This window comes from Heterodontus francisci, chromosome 11, assembly GCF_036365525.1.
Source record: "Heterodontus francisci isolate sHetFra1 chromosome 11, sHetFra1.hap1, whole genome shotgun sequence".
Taxonomy (NCBI): domain Eukaryota; kingdom Metazoa; phylum Chordata; class Chondrichthyes; order Heterodontiformes; family Heterodontidae; genus Heterodontus; species Heterodontus francisci.
In genome coordinates, this window is record NC_090381.1 from 43,494,886 (window position 1) to 43,513,046 (window position 18,161).

The 18,161-nt window shown below is 42.6% G+C and overlaps 1 long non-coding RNA gene across 1 annotated transcript in view; it reads right to left on the reverse strand.

Moving 5' to 3' along the window:
- Window positions 1–15,271: 15,271 nt before the first annotated feature.
- LOC137374856 (uncharacterized) overlaps window positions 15,272–18,161 on the reverse strand; it is a 52,128-nt gene continuing 49,238 nt past the window's right edge. Inside the window, exon 3 of the long non-coding RNA XR_010975909.1 lies at window positions 15,272–15,612. This is a non-coding gene — a long non-coding RNA (uncharacterized lncRNA). The remainder of the gene's footprint in view (window positions 15,613–18,161) is intronic.

Sequence of the window (18,161 nt, forward strand, 5' to 3'; positions counted from 1 at the left end):
GGACTAGAAGAGTAGCTCTTATAGACAGCCGGCACAGACACGGCGGATCGAATGGCCTCCTTTTGTGTTGTAATCATTCTCTGATTCGCTGATTCTAATTGATGATCCTTTTGAATAGCTTTGGTGAAGCATTATTCCTGCTCCTCAGCTGTGCAAGCTTAAGAGACAACATCAGCTCTAGCATTGAGCTCCAAAATTGCAGCGCTGAGATTACATGCTAATTGTTGTCATGATCTGTCTACTCTGCATTCTTCCACTGAACACATCTCGTGTATTTGCCAGCAGCCCCAATCACACCTCTCCCCACCCAAAGTGGCCTTTGCGCAGCTCACATCCTCCAGTCTGAAAAGCACCCATTTACCACGACTCACTATTTCCTGTCCTTAAGCTAATCTTTTATCCAAGCTGACATTGGCCCTCCCATTTCATGAACTGCAATTTTATGTGGTATTTGTCAATTTCTTAAAATCCACACAAAGAACATCCACTGCATTCCCTTCATCAACCTTCTCTGTTACTTCAGCAAAAAATCAATTAGATTAGTCAAGCACAATCTGCTTTTTATAAATCTGTGCTATCACTAATTAACTCAAACCTTTCCAAATGCCTGTTGATTTTTTCCCCTAATTATTGTTTCTAAAAACTTACCCACCACTGATGTTAAACTGACCAGCCTGTAGTTACTAGGAATGTCCTTACTTCCTTTTTTGAATAAGGATGTCACATTTGCCACTCTCCAATCCTTTGGCACCTCCCCCACATCTAGGGCAAATTGAAAGATTATGGCAAGTCCTTCCGCTATCTCCACTCCCACTTCTTTTTGCAACCTGGCCTGCAAGTCATCCAGATCAGGTGACAAATCCACTCTAAGCATAGCCAGCCTTTCCAGCACATCCTGCTTTTCAATTTTTACCTTATGCATTACCATCTCCACTTCTACTGATATTTTGTCAGCATCTTTTTCCTAAGTAAACACCAATACAAAGCACTCATTAATTATTTTAGCCTTGCCATGCGCCTCTCAGCATATATCACTCTCCTTGTCCCTAATAAGCCCCACCCGACCTCTTACTACCCACTTAATATTTACATGCTGATAGAAGATTTTTGGGTTCCCTTTTATGTTAACTGCCATTTGAATCTCATATTCTCACTTTGCCAGTCATATTTTCCTCTTCACTACCCCTTTCAACTTATAGTATGTGCCTTGTTCTCGCTTGAAGAATTCACCTGACATGCATCAGACACCATCTTGTTTTGTTCCGTCATATTCTTTATCTCCCCTATCATCCAAGGAGTCCTGCCTTTGGTTCCCTTATGTTTTGCCCCTGTTGGAATGTACCTAGCCTGTACTTAAACATCTCCTCCTTAAAGGTCCCCCATTACTCCATTGCAATTTTTCCTGTCAAACTTTGGTTCCATTTTACCCTGGCTAGATCCGCTCTCATCCCATTGAAATTAGCCCTCTTCCAATTTGGAGGTTCTACTTTAGATTGTTCCCTGCTCTTCTCCATTGCTAATCTAAACCTTATGATACAATGATCACTCTTACCCAACTGTTGCCCAACAGACACTTGGTCCACTTGGCCCACTTGGCCCACCTCATTCCCCAGTACTAGATCCAGTAATGCCTCCTTTTTTTTTAGAACATTACAGCGCAGTACAGGCCCTTCGGCCCTCGATGTTGCGCCGACCTGTGAAACCATCTGACCTACACTATTCCATTTTCATCCATATGTCTATCCAATGACCACTTAAATGCCCTTAAAGTTGGCGAGTCTACTACTGTTGCAGGCAGGGCGTTCCATGTCCCTACTACTTTCTGAGTAAAGAAACTACCTCTAACATCTGTCCTATATCTATCACCCCTCAACTTAAAGCTATGTCCCCTCGTGTTTGCCATCACCATCCGAGGAAAAAGACTCTCACTATCCACCCTATCCAACCGTCTGATTATCTTATATGTCTCTTATTAAGTCACCTCTCCTCCTCCTTCTCTCCAACGAAAACAACCTCAAGTCCCTCAGCCTTTCCTCGTAAGACCTTCCCTCCATACCAGGCAACATCCTAGTAAATCTCCTCTGCACCCTTTCCAAAGCTTCCACATCCTTCCTATAATGCGGTGACCAGAACTGCACGCAATACTCCAGGTGCGGTCTCACCAGAGTTTTGTACAGCTGCAGCATGACCTCGTGGCTCCGAAACTCAATCCCCCTACTAATAAAAGCTAACACACCATATGCCTTCTTAACAGTCCTATTAACCTGGGTAGCAACTTTCAGGGATTTATGTACCTGGACACCAAGATCTCTCTGTTCATCTACACTACCAAGAATCTTCCCATTAGCCCAGTACTCTGCATTCCTGTTACTCCTTCCAAAGTGAATCACCTCACACTTTTCTGCATTAAACTCCATTTGCCATCTCTCAGCCCAGCTCTGCAGCCTATCTATGTCCCTCTGTACCCTACAACATCCTTCGGCACTATCCACAACTCCACCGACCTTCGTGTCATCCACAAATTTACTAACCCACCCTTCTACACCCTCTTCCAGGTCATTTATAAAAATGACAAACAGCAGTGGCCCCAAAACAGATCCTTGCGGTACACCACTAGTAACTAAACTCCAGGATGAACATTTGCCATCAACCACCACCCTCTGTCTCCTTTCAGCTAGCCAATATCTGATCCAAAGCTCTAAATCACCTTCAACCCCATACTTCCGTATTTTCTGCAATAGCCTACCGTGGGGAACCTTATCAAATGCCTTACTGAAATCCATATACACCACATCCACTGCTTTACCCTCATCCACCTGTTTGGTCACCTTTTCGAAAAACTCAATAAGGTTTGTGAGGCACGACCTACCCTTCACAAAACCGTGCTGACTATCGCTACTGAACTTATTCTTTTCAAGATGATTATAAATCCTGTCTCTTATAACCTTTTCCAACATTTTACCCACAACCGAAGTAAGGCTCACAGGTCTATAATTACCAGGGCTGTCTCTACTCCCCTTCTTGAACAAGAGGACAACATTTGCTATCCTCCAGTCTTCCGGCACTATTCCTGTCGACAATGACGACATAAAGATCAAGGACAAAGGCTCTGCAATCTCCTCCCTGGCTTCCCAGAGAATCCTAGGATAAATCCCATCTGGCCCAGGGGACTTATCTATTTTCACACTTTCCAAAATTGCTAACACCTCCTCCTTGTGAACCTCAATCCCATCTAGCCTAGTAGTTTGAATCTCAGTATTCTCCTCGACAACATTTTCTTTCTCTCCTGTAAATACTGACGAAAAATATTCATTTAACACTTCCCCTATCTCCTCCGATTCCACACACAACTTCCCACTACTATCCTTGATTGGCCCTAATCTAACTCTAGTCATTCTTTTATTCCTGATATAGCTATAGAAAGCCTTAGGGTTTTCCTTGATCCTATCCACCAATGACTTCTCGTGTCCTCTCCTTGCTCTTCTTAGCTCTCCCTTTAGATCCTTCCTGGCTAGCTTGTAACTCTCAAGCGCCCTAACTGAGCCTTCACGTCTCATCCTAACATAAGCCTTCTTCTTCCTCTTGACAAGCGCTTCAACTTCTTTAGTAAACCACGGCTCCCTCGCTCGACAACTTCCTCCCTGCCTGACAGGTACAACTTTCTAGTTGGGCTGAGCACATATTGATCAAGGAGGTTCTCCTGAATGCATTTCAGAAATTCCTCCCCCTCCTGTCCCTTTACTCTAACATTATCCCAATCAATATTTGGATAATTGAAGTCCCCCAATATCTTTCACATTTATGTCATTTCCCTGCAGATTTGCTTCACTATGTCTCTCTCTCTCCCTATTTGGAGGCCTATACAATACCACCAGTAGCATGATCATACTCTTTTTGCTTCTCAACTCTAACCAAATGGATTGTGTCTTTGCCCCATCAATGACATCCTCTCTTTCCGCTGTCTTCCCTAATCAGTACTCCCACCCCACCTCCCTTTTTCCTTCCCTATCTTTTCATAACACTTTGTATCCTTGAATATTAAGCCCCCCGTCCTCACTATTTTTAAGTCACAATAAGTCGTTCTCCGCCCCATGTTAATGAGCCGCTGCGCAAAATATCGCGGCAGCTCCATGGCACATGTCTCATGTGTGCACCACGCACTCTTTGAAGTTCGTCACCAAGAACGGCAGCAAGCTGCAAAAATCCAGCCCGAAGACCTTGGTTGTGACTGCCAGGGCTCTGGTCAAACCGTCTGCTCCAGTTTTGGGTGTGATAGTTGCAATTCCCCTTGGGCTGCAACATGAGAGGGAGACGGAGTTGAGGCAGCAAGGAAGAGAACAAACTGCTTAGAGAGAGAGGATGAGGAGGGAGAGAATGTCTTTGAGCATGTTAATACTTTGTACATAATATGGAATTTTATTTTGAAATGTTTGAATATGTTAATCCAAATTTCATTATAAAAAAAGAAGGGAATCTGATAATCATGTATCAATTGTTTAATTATATGCAGATGGAGGATGTTAATTGGGGTCTTACTTGAGCACTTAAAAGCAGACATTCACTGAGACTGGTAAAGGGTTTGAGTGAGGAGCTACATGTTTGGAATCCTTTTATTCTGTACAATAAATATGTAACTGAGTGAAGATAGGCTCCAGCATTATTCCTCCAACACAAGCTTTCTGGAGTTTAACATTGTTGAACAGATGGCAGTTCTTGAATACATGAAAGGATAAAGGCACAAGGATAGAGTTGGAGTGAGGGAAGGGGGAGTGGTGGTGTAAGTAACAGGTGCATGCTTACAGCATCTGAAGCTTGTAGAAGAAATTATGGGATGGGAGGGAAGTGGGATGTGAGAATGTCAATTAGGTAGGAACATATCCTCATCCTCCATGGTTTCAGCCCCACCATTGGCCACGGGCTCAGTCATGGCCGAATCAATGATTGCCAGCACCCGTCTCCTCCATGGGGGTGAAGGTATGCAGCCATGCCTGTCCCCTGCTGGTTAGGTGCTGCTGTCTTTGATCATGGGCCATCTTGATGTGCAATAGAGAGGGAACTGTGCCAATGAGTGTGGTTCAATCTGTTTGGGTGATGTGTCTACCACAGTTGGATAGATGGCAGCGTGTGCAAGCCATGAGGTGTGGGTATGAGTCTTGCAGCAGTGCTAAGTGTGTAAGAGTGAGATGATGCAATGACAGTTAGGTTTGAATCAAGCTTGATCGAAATTTTTGGAAGATAAATGAAGGGGAGATGGTGAATTGAACTGTGTGTGTGAAGCTAGTGGTTCATTTGTATGGATATGGCATGTTGAGATGCATTCACTGACCTTGACCTTTAACGTGAGGTCATTGAACTTTTTGAGGCACTACATTTAGGTCCTTGGGACTAGATTGCTAGCATTGACCATGGTGGCTACCTGCTCCCACTAAATGTTCCCTCTAATTTCTTTTTTGACTGCGCAGATGCTTTAAGTGCATGGCTCCTTTAAATCTTTTTAAGCAACCGTGCATGCGCGATAACTTAAAGGGGCCAATTTGTGTTTTCCCTGTGCAGGAACCATTGGGTTGCTTCGCGACCATGCAGCTGTGCAGTTCAGAAAGAATATGGCACTTAGTGCCTCCATAATGTCTGTTGGTGCGGGGGGGAGTGGGGGGTGGTTGGGGGGGTGGTGGTCGCTCTTGGTCCCCTGGTGCAAGAGGACTACTCTCCTTTCCACCTCCTGTACCAAGGCCTCTAGTGTTATCCGGAGCATGCTGAGACACGTTCTCTAGCCTGTTGCATCACTTTCACTCCTCCTATGACTCATAAACTCTTCCACAGCGACTTCCAGCACTTGCTGTAGCCAAAATATACCTCATCTTTCAGAAGTGTAGGCTGGCTTTAAGTAGTACAAGTTAGCTTTAAGTGGCGCTAGCTTCATACAAGCTTGGCCCCTTGCTGTGGCCTGCAGCCACTCAGCAGTGCATTTTGCACTGGGCTGCACACCAGTATAATTTTAAGTAGCAGGCTCAAAGATTGTGATGACAGCATTTAAGAAAAGCAAAATTTCTGTCAAAAGTTAACTATTTTCTGAACTGAATGGATTGTGGTGTACTGTATATGAAAGTACCTTTTGATATAGTTTTTGCATTTGTTAAAATAAAAGCTTCTATCATTATTTGACCATATTTGTCAGTTAGAGTAGAATGCATACTTTTTGGCTCTTTGGCTTTGTCTGTATGGCAAAGAATCAATTCTGCTTCCTGGGGTTCACTACGTTACACATCAATGTTCTCGGATGTAAGTAATCATACATACTATTACATTAAAGCACCATAACTCATTATTTTCCTTTGAAAGGGCTATTTGCCTGTTGAGATCAAACTCCAGCCTGAAGTATGCCCCATCCAGACAGAATTGGCTCTTACAAAAATAAAACACTGCAGATGCTGGAAATCTGAAATAAAAACAGAAAATGCTGGAAATACACACCAAGTCTGGCAGCATCTGTCGAGAGAGAAGCAAAGTTAACATTTTAGGTTGATGACCTTTCATCAGAAAAAAATTAGAGAGGTTTTAAGGACACACAGAGGCAGGAAAAAGTGGGAGGGAGGATGGAATAGAGAACAGCCTGTGATAGAGTGGAAGGCAGGAGAGAATAAATGACAAAAGGAATGATGGTGCAAGACAAAAGGAGATGGTAAGGGCACAAGAAAAGAAACAAAAGATAGCTCTAGAGGAAAGGCAGAACCATCACCAACAGTTGCCATCTAAAAAAGAAGAGGAAGGGGTGCAGGGATCATGATGTGAAAGTTTTGAACTTGGTGTTGAGTCCAGAAGAATATTAACTGCCTGAACAAACTGCTTCATTGAAACAGCATAGGAGGTTGAGAATAGAGAGGTAAGAGAGGGAACAGAGCAGAGAATTAAAACGACAGGTGACCCGAAGCTTGGGATCACACGTATTTATTTCCCTAAAAATAAACCCGAGTATGTAGTTTTAGCTTGTATGCACTGCACTGATAACATGCTATTTTTGCTGCCTTCTTATCTAACTGAAGAAATTGATGAGCATCGCATGTATTTTCCAGTAAAACTTGACTGTGATTAGGGGTTAATTGTTCAACCTGGACTAAGCCAATCTATACATGATAGCGAACAAAGACAGCTTTAAACTCTTAAAAGGGAAGATACTGGTGGTATCTTTGAACGTTGGCAGGGGTATAAAATTGATGGTATTAAACACAACAACAGCAAGTTGCATTTCTAATGTGCCTCTGACATAGCAAAATGTTCCAAGGAGCTTAACAAGAGTGTGATCAATAAAGATTTTGACATAGAGCCCAGAAGGAGATATCAGGACAGCTAACCAAAAGCATGGTCAAAGAGGTCGGATTCAAGAAGCATCTGAAAGGAGGAGAAAGGTAGAGAAGGTTTGGGAAGGGAATTCCAGAGGTTAGGACCTAGGCAACTGAAAGCATGACTGCCAGTGGTGGAGTGATTAAAACTGGGATTACATAATGTGCCTGAATAGGAGGAGTGCAGAGATAACAAAAAACAAAGAACAGTGCAGCACAGGAACAGGCCATTCGGCCCTCCAAGCCTGCGCCGATCTTGATGCCTGCCTAAACTAACACCTTCTGCACTTCCGGGGCCCAGATCCCTCTATTCCCTTCCTAATCATATATTTGTCAAGATGTCTCTTAAACGTCGCTATCGTATCTGCTTCCACCACCTCCCCTGGCAGCATGTTCCAGGCATTCACCACCCTCTGTGTAAAAAACGCCTCGTACATCCCCTCTAAACTTTGCCCCTTGCACCTTAAACCTATGTCCCCTAGTAACTGACTCTTCCACCCTGGGAAAAAGCTTCTGACTATCCACTCTGTCCATGCCGCTCATAACTTTGTAAACCTCTATCATGTCGCCCCTCCACCTCCGTCGTTCCAGTGAAAACAATCCGAGTTTTTCCAACCTCCCCTCATAGCTAATGCCCTCCAGACCAGGCAACATCCTGGTAAACCTCCTCTGTACCCTCTCCAAAGCCTCCACGTCCTTCTGGTAGTGTGGCGACCAGAATTGCACGCAATATTCTAAGTGTGGCCTAACTAAGGTTCTGTACAGCTGCAATATGACTTGCCAATTTCTATACTCTATGCCCCGACCGATGAAGGCAAGCATGCCGTATGCCTTCTTGACTACCTTATCCACCTGCGTTGCCACTTTCAGTGACCTGTGGACCTGTACGCCCAGATCTCTCTGCCTGTCAATACTCCTAAGGGTTCTGCCATTTACTGTATACCTCCCACCTGCATTAGACCTTCCAAAATGCATTACCTCACATTTGTCCGGATTAAACTCCATCTGCCATTTCTCTGTCGAAGTCTCCAACCGATCTATATCCTGCTGTATCCTCTGACAATCCTCATCATTATCCGCAACTCCACCAACCTTTGTGTCGTCCGCAAACTTACTAATTAGACCAGCTACATTTTCCTCCAAATCATTTATATATACTACAAACAGCAAAGGTCCCAGTACTACAGATCTTGGAGAGTTGTAGCACTGGAGAAGGTTACAGAGATAGGGAGGGGGTGAGGCCATGCAGGGATTTGAAAACATGGATGAGGATTTTAAAACTGAGGCATCGTCAGACAAGCGGATCAATGTAGGTCAGCAAGCATGGGTGATGGGTGAACGGGACTTGGTGAGAGTTCAGATATGGACAGTTTCACCCAGTTGGATGATGGTGGAGGCACACTGGAGGAGAATGGTGTGGTCACCTGTGGTGAAGGCTGCAGATAAATCAAGAAGGATGAGGAGAGATAGTTTGCTATGGTCACAGTCACATAGAATGTCATTTGTGACATTGATAAGGGCCATTTCAGTACAGTGGATGGGCCAGAAACCTGATTGGAGGGAGTCAAACATGGAATTGTAGGAAAGGTGGGCATGAATCTGGGAGCCGGCAACAAATTGAAAGTCTTTGGAGAGGAGTGGGAGGTTGGAGCTGGGATGGTAGCTTGCAAGGACAGAGGGTCAAGGGCAGTTTGTTGTGGTGAAAGATGTTGACAGCAGATTTGAGCTCAATAGAAAGGAAACTTAAGCAAGGTGAATAAAGCGCAGCTGATCCAATACCACCCATTCTTAGCCCCAACGGAAGTTGAAAGTTACCCTTCCCAATGTCCCTCCCTGTCAAGTAATGGAAGCTATATCTGACCATAAGCAGGAATAAAGATGCTCAGGAAAAGCCTGAACTGTAAGAAATTGATTTTTTTTTAAAGAGAGCAGATTAAGGGATCAGCTCCTGTGAATCAGGACTAGGTATAAAGTTGATGATTTAGTGAATTGTTCAACGTTGGTTGAGAGTAATGGAATTCCTGCAGTAAATGATTGAATTCTTGTAGTGAACGATTACACACTTGAGAAGCAAGAACAATCACAGAACTGTCACAGTAAAAATGATGGAATTCTTATTGAAAGGCTTTATGTTAACAAATAATTTAAGATGATTTAATTAAATCATTTTTCTGAGAGACTTACAAAATTTGTGATTGCCTTGGGAAAAATAAGGCAATTCATTTAAAGCTGACACAAGAAGAATTTCTGGAATCGTCTGACTTCATAAATTAAAGGCTGTGTGGTGTGGTGTGGTGCTCCAAGTTGTAAATGCCAATATTACATAGTTGCTAACTGTTCATCTTTTGTATGGGCATCAGCATTTACAGCCTCTTCTCTCTGTGTGAATAGGGGTCAGGGAAGTGCCTGATATAGAAACAGCTTAAATATGTCTCTGAACTGAACAGAGAAAACTCAATCAAATGGTAGGTTTAAGAAAGAAAGCTTAAACTTGCATTTATATATCACCTTTTACATCCTCAGGATATCCCAAAGTGCTTTACAGCCGATTAGTTATTCTGGAGTATTGGCACAGTTCTGCGTAGCAAGGTCCCACAAACAGTAATGGGGAATAATGGTCAGTTTGTTTGGTGGCGATGATTGAGAGATAAATGTTGGTCATATATCAACGTGCTCATCCTCAAAATGTGCCACAAATTTCTTGCATCCATATTAGGGTCATGATTACTATAGAATCATAGAGCACAGTAGGATGTTGTTTTGCCCGCCATGCATGTGCTGGATCTTTGAAAGAGCAATTCTCTTTTTCAATTTGTTCATGGGATGTGGCCATCATTGACATGGCCAGCATTTACTACCCATCCCTAATTGCAATTAAGAAGGTGGTGGTGAGCTGCCTTCTTGAACTGTTGCAATTAATTTGGTGTAGGTACATCCACAATGCTGTTAGATAGGGAATGCCAAGGTTTTGACCATGTGACAATGAAGGAACAGTGATATAGTCAGAATGGTGTGTGACTTGGAGAGGAACTTCAGATACTGGTGTTCACATGTGTCTGATACCCTGATCCTTCTAGGTGGTAGAGGTCACAATTTGAAAGGTGCTGTTGAAGAAGCCTAAGCAGGTTGTTGTAGTGCATCTTGTAGATGGTACACACTGCAGAAATAGTGCACTAGTGGTGAAGAGAATGAACGTTTAAGGTGGTGGATGGGGTGCCAATCAATAGGCTGCTTTGTCCTGAATGGCGTCAAGCTTTTTAAGTGTTGCTGGAGCTGCACTCATCCAGGCAAGTGGCGAGTACTCCATCACACTCCTGACTTGTATCTTGTAGATGGTGAAAAGGCTTTGGGGAGTCAGGAGGTGAGTTATTCACCACAGAATGCCCAGCCTCTGACCTGCTCTTGTAGCTACAGTATTTATGGGGCTGCCCAGCTAGGTTTCTGATGACACCCAGGATTATTAATGGTGTACGATTCAATGAAGGCAATGCCAATGAATGTCAAGCGGAGATGGTTAGGCTCTCTCTTGTTGGAGATGGACATCACCTGGTATTTCTGTGGCACGAATGTTACTTGCCACTTATCAGCCCAAGCCTGAATGTTGTCCAGGTCTTGTTGCATGAGAGCATGGACTATTTAATTATCTGTGGACTTGTGAATGGAACTGAACATAGCAATTATAGTGACCTTCCCCACTTTTGATCTTATGATGGAGGGAAAGTCATTGATGAAGCAACTAAAGATGGTTGGGCCTAGGACACGACCCTGAGGAGCTCCTACAGCAATGTTCTGGGGCTGCTGAGATGATTGGCCTCCAAGAATTACAAACATCTTTGGGCTCGGTGTAACTCCAATCATTGGAGAATTTTTCCCCTGATTCCTATTGACTTCAACTTCACTAGGGCTCCTTGATGCCACACACGGTCAAATACTATCTTGATATCAAAGGCAGTCATACTGACATCACCTCTGGAATTCAGTTCTTTTGTTCAAGTTTGGAGCAAGGTTGTAACGAGGTCTGGAGCCAAATGGTCCTAGTGGAACTAAACTGAGCATCGGTGAGCATGTTTTTGGTAAGTGCTGCTTGATAGCACTGTCGACACCTCCTTCAATCCCATTGGTGAGGATTAAGAGTACCCAATGAGTATCACAGCCATGCTCTTTCCCCAAAGCCCTGCAAATATTTGCCTTCAAGTACTTATTCAAGTCCCTTTTGAAAGCTACTATTGAATCTGCTTCCCATGACCCTTTCAGGGTGTGCATTCTAGATTGTAAAAACTCACTACATTGAAAACATTTCTTCTCATCTCCTGCATGGTTCTTTAGCCAATTATCTTAAATTTATGTCCTCCGGTTACTTGCCAGTTGAAACAGTTATTCCCTATTTACTCTATCAGAACCCTTCATAATTTTGAACACCTCTATTAAATCTCCCCTTAATCTTCTCAGTTCTAAGGAGAGAATTGTTATTATTGTACTGGACAAGAGGCTGGGGCAAGCTGCAAAATTATATGCAACAAATGTGGTTAATTAAAGGCTGCCATGAAAGTTGTAGAATTGTCATAATCCCCATTAGCTCCTGAATGTTTGCAGGGAAGGGAATCTGCTATCCTTCACTAGTCTGACTGTCTGACTTAGTCTACATATGATTGTAGTCCACAGTACATAGTTGATTCTTGATGACCTCAAAGTGGCCTAACTAACCATTCAGTTGTAAAAACAAGAAGGCATCAGCCCTTTTGAGGACAGCTGGGAATGAGCAAGAGATGCAGCCTTGCAAATGTCAGCTATATCCTGAGAATAAATAATGAGCATTACTGTACATTTCTAATTTGATATTCTCGAGGAGCTAGTTTCTTCATAGTACACTGGGATTTTTTTTAACTGAGAGTTAATTTCACTTTTACTTAGCAAATTGGCAGGTTGATACAACTTTATTAACTTCTGCCTGTAAAGGCAGATGCATTACTAACTAATGCCATCATTGTCATCATCAGTCCCTCTAAACAAGAATGACATCTGCCAGATATCATGATTTGTGTGTCCTCAGGTGACTCAACAGGCCGATCTGGAACCAAAAGTCTTTGCACAGAGAGAGCAAGTGTTGCCCTGATTGGGGGGCGGGGGGCGACGGGGCGGGGGGGGGGAGGGGTTCGTGATCCAGGGTCCTGCTCTCTCTCCTTCTGCTTTCGGCGCTTCAAAGAACAAAGAACAGTACAGCACAGGAACAGGCCATTCGGCCCTCCAAGCCTGCGCCGATCTTGATGCCTGCCTAAACTAAAACCTTCTGCACTTCCGGGGCCCATATCCCTCTATTCCCATCCTATTCATGTATTTGTCAAGATGCCTCTTAAACGTCATTATCATACCTGCTTCCACCACCTCCCCTGGCAGCAAGTTCCAGGCACTCACCACCCTCTGTGTAAAGAACTTGCCTCGCACATCCCCTCTAAACTTTGCCCCTCGCACCTGAAACCTATGTCCCCTAGTAACTGACTCTTCCACCCTGGGAAAAAGCTTCTGATTATCCACTCTGTCCGTGCCGCTCATAACTTTGTAAACCTCTATCATGTTGCCCCTCCACCTCCGTCGTTCCAGTGAAAACAATCCGAGTTTATCCAACCTCTCCTCATAGCTAATGCCCTCCAGGCCAGGCAACATCCTGATAAACCTCTTCTGTACCCTCTCCAAAGCCTCCACGTCCTTCTGGTAGTGTGGCGACCAAAATTGCATGTAATATTCTAAGTGTGGCCTAACTGAAGTTCTGTACAGCTGCAGTAAGACTTGCCATGCTAACTCTGCAGCAGAGTTTATGCAGTTAGTTTCTGACTGCGTTGTGGCTTGGAGGATGAGGTGGAGCCACATGGCATGGTTAGGACAAGTTCCTCCCTTGTACTGATGTCAATTTGTCCCCCTTTCGATAAGACCTTCAGAGTGTCCTTAAAATGTTTTCTCTCCACCTTGAGATCGGATGCCATCCTTAAGTTGTGAAAAGAAGATATGCTTCAAAAGCCGATTATTTCGCATGCGGATGCAATCTGGTACCAGTGGAGCTGATTTTCCATGATCGTGGTTGTGATGCTGGTGGAATTGCCTTCAGTGAGGATGCTGGAGTTTGTTCATCTGTCTTCCCACTTAGCCTTCAGTATCCTGCAGAGACGCACTGGTGGAAATTCTCCAGTGACCGGAGGTGCCTTTGGTAAGTGAGCCAAGTCTAACTGCCAACAAGCTAATGCATAACTGGGATGACAGTTAGAGTGTACCTACAGTAATGCTGATAGGATTTGTTCTACTGTTAATTGTGCATCCTGTGAGCTCAAACTTGTGGAAGTTGGCTCAACTACCTGTTTTGTGCACTGGCCTTTGATGCCTTTTGTTCTGATGCCCTTAGATAAAAGTGTGGGAAATTTGATTTAGCCAGAAGTCCTTGCAGCCATCCTTCTCTTTAATTCTAACATATCGAAGCCTGTGCTGAAATAATCATTTGGAGGAGCATTCCTTTCTCATATGGCTTATCACCAGCTAAAAAAAAATTCACATGTAGCAATTCATGAAAGAGATTCATTCAAAACTGTAAAAGTGAAATTGCACAACATACTTCAAGAGCAGGTATGCAAACATTTTTAACCCAGTCATATGTAGGAAATGGAATGGAGTGTTCAGAAGGAAATCTATGAATTAAGGATACCTAAGACAAACACTAGAAATATACAGCTGGTCAGTCAGCATCTGAAGAGAAAATAAAGGGCAAGCTTTAATTTCATAACCTTTTTTCAGGTAGAACAAAATGGGATAGATCTTCATTCCTAAAACTGGCATCTTCAGGCAGCTTTTCAACATAAATAAATACTAAAATTGAGTGGTTTTTTTTACAATCCTGCCACTACAAAATGCTTACCAAAATTCTCCTCTGTTAATTCCACCAGTTATCATTCCTGTCTGCCCACGTCAAGTGTGCAGGGTAGATGGACATGAGCAAAATCTTGGTGCAATTTATCACAATTAGAGCCCCCCAACCTAATGTCAAGAAACACGGCACTAAGTGATATTGAGCAGCAAAGAAGTATCCCCGAAGAGGCAATTTTGTTGATATTTTTGAAACTTTTGTGAAGCTTTGCCTGAACAATGATCACTTACCTTGACCACACTTACCACGTCACTAAACCTCTCCATGTACATTGCGGCTTTTTGTGGCATGGTGGAAGTCATACTCACTGTCGCTGTCACCATCTGCTATAAAAGTATCTTTTGTGGCTTCCCATTCTCAGTCTCCAATTGTCCTTCTCATTTTAACCTATGTCGGTTAGCAGGACATCTGAGAATTTGGGATCCCTTGCTGCTACTGATCTTCCCCCCAAGGCTGCTCCTTTCTTATTCATAATTGCTCCATTCTGCTTCTGCCTGCTGAAAAGTATGCTACAACATTTTAAACAAATAGATTTCCCTCTCACCTGGCAGCAGTAAACCAATGAGCAGCGAATTTACTGCAAGAAACCTGCCCCATAAACATAACCCGGGTCACTTACGGAAACTACAGTGGGTTACATGGTGGCAGGGGTCAAATGAACAGGCAGAGTCCAGCCCTGCCACTAACCTACTATTCAGAGGGAATTCCCGCCCAGTGTTTGTACCTGAAAGATTAACCTGTCTTTTTCTCTTTTCACATTTTGACTGATCTGCTGTGTATTTGCAGCATTTTCTTTATATATTTCCAATACAGTTAAGTAGTGCCTATTATATCAGGGAATTCTGGAAAGTCTTTATATGTCTTACATATTTATGATATTTGTGCATTTTTTATTATTTTACACTGTTTAATGGAAAAGTGGCAAAGCATTCAAGTATTCCTAAACTTTCAGCAGCAGCAGCAGCTAAGTCTTATGCTCAGTTCAGGAATAATTTTAATATAGCACAAACTATAAAGAGGTTGTTTCCATTTTTTATATCCACAATTAGAATGCCTATGTTGTACGGAAAAGTAAAATCAATCATTTCGTGCTAATAACAGATTGAATGCCAACACGTGTAAGTCTTTTTCGCTGATCCTGAGTACATAATCTTTCACTATGTAAAGTTAACACTTGAACAGAATTATCTGCCATCAGTCTTCAGTTCTGGCTTCTCAGATGGCGATACAGATGGTGATTTTTTGAGTCGTAGTGGGAAGTATTCCATTGTTGCATTTTGTTTGCTCTCTAACACTTGTCTTCATAATTTTGGTTTCTATTCAGTTTGATGTTGTGCCATAAAGAGATGAGAATGCGTTCCATACATGCTGCATAATTGAAAGGAGGAAGAGAAAAATTGTAAGTACAGTGACCCCTAAAGTATTCCAATCACCTCCTATTTACGACCTTTACCTGAACATGTCCTCATTGCTTCCACTTCATAAAGCAAGTTTCCACTGAGTTGTGCTATTTGCTGTAACATGGTCAACATATAACACCTGGGTCTAGCTGGCTCTTCCTGTAGAAGTGAAGCTTACCAAAGCAGGAAGCTTCCATGTCACGCGTGTTCGACCCCCTGGTAGCAAAGCTGACAGCTACAGTCAGAGTGGAACATCTTCTGGTGCCTCCAGATTTGGTTAATTATCAATCTGTCCAGATTACATGGATGATAGTAGAATGAAGGGTATGTAGGTAGTTTGATCTTAGAGTAGGTTAAAGGGTCGGCACAACATCGTGGGCCGAAGGGCCTTTACTGTGCTGTACTGTTATATGTTCTATGTTCTATTACAGGCACAACAGGCACAAATGAAGAACTTCATCTTACAAACTAATCATTATATACATGTTACACGAAGTGAATAATACTTTTGTAGAATCTCTTAGAATATAAACACTTTGTTCACATTTTAGTATATAAATCATATTACTAGCGAATCAACATTTTAAAAAAATGTGCTGGAGGTCAAAGGCTCTTCTAGCCTAGTCAAAGTAAGGGATAGAACTTATATTGAAAAGTTGGGCACGGCCCACACCCTGCACTACAAGCACCTAAGATTTGGGTAGCACAAACTCATTTTGACTGGGATCAGAAAGTTGAACCCAAGCTGTATCACAGCAAATCAACTAATGGCTTTGTCATCAATAATAATGCATGCCATTCTATACATTTTCTTCAGTTTTTCCACAGTTCCAAATAATAGTTCTGTTTGTTTCAGGTCACTTTATTCACCTTCTCGTTCCTTATGCTGTCCAAACACTGGTCCTAAATAGTTGTCAATAATGCCTTTCCACTAAAAGTAAAGCATCAGGAATTTTGGAAGAATCACTTCAATTGCCCCTTAACAGGCTCTTAGCATGTAAAACACAGTTAATGGAGGCAGTGCCTGTTAATATGTCATACATCTGTTTACTCCCAGAAGCTGTTGTAGGAATGTGGGCAAAAGTTAGTGCCAGTTCCATTCATGCTTATATTAATGCTCACTTTATGCATGAGCTAGCTGTATTGGAAACTGCAAATTAATTCCCTTGGAATCCAACAGACTTGAATTTACTGATCCACTGAGCCCTACTTTATCACAACAGAAAATGTGTATAAGATAAATTAAAGGAACTCACCTTCATCAATAATTAAACAGTTTGACATTTGCATTATGTGGTGCCGCCAAAAGACTTTGTGTGTTTGGCAGACAAGTGGCAGATGGAATTTAATACAGAGAATTGGGAGGTAATGCATTTTCCTCAAGGAGCTTAACTGGCTGTTAATTGGAGATGAGTGGGTTCCCAACTTAACACCTCTCATCCCAACCCCCACCCCATCCCTCACTTTGAAAATTGGAGCACGTCCTGGAGACTTTGGGAAACTGACGCGCCATATGGGAGCACTGTTTTCAATGTGCACTAGCTCCTGTTGCAGCCCCCATGGGCAATTGAAAATACCACCCTATGACTCTATGTTATAGGACTAACTCATGAGGCAGTTTTATTTACATAAAGGACAATCCTTCTGAATCCTAGTTGCAACACATATTTGATTAAATTGTCCAGTTTTCCGAGAATTATTAATGAAATTAAGAAAACTAGAAGTTCGCATGAACAAAGATATTCCTGCTGGCAGCTGTTAGCATCTCAAGGTAATTCTGTGGAGTCATATGATAAGCAATGCCTGTCAGCATAGAAATCAGAGAAGAATATATAATTACCACTTTTGTACTGTACTGTCAAATGTAATATTGGCTATAGTTTTCAGTGATAGGAGACGTTACGCGTGATAAATTCTAGAAAGGCTGTGCTGTAACCTTTTGAACTCAAATGCAAGTAAGCAATGCTGCTCATGGGCCAATTGCACAAGTTATTTTTAAGAAAATCAACTGTCCAAGTAATTGGTATGAATGTAGCATCGTGTGCATGTAGCCAGGCTGGAACATCCAATACTATGAAAGGAGCAACATTGAATACAGAACTATGCTTGAAGCATGATTACCTTGCACAATGATTCAAATGTATATAGAAATCAGTTCACTCGCAGAATCGTTACAGCACAGAAGGGGACCATTCAGTCATTGTGTCTCACCAGCTCTCTGAAAGAACAGTTTACCTAGTGCCACTTTTTTGTCTCCCTTAATCCAATCTTTCTTTCCCTCTTTTATTTCTCTTTCTTTACCTCCACCTTCCATAATCTTCAACTCATCTAGAATTCTGCTGCCCTATCTCATTCCACATCAGATCCTACTTACCCATCACCACTGTCCTTGCTACACTCTGGTGGTTCCCATTCCCCCAAATTTAAAATTATATCCTCATGTTTAGATCCTTTCATGGCCTTATCCCTGCCTATCTTCCCTCCACCAACCCTATAACTCCATACGAACAATCTGTT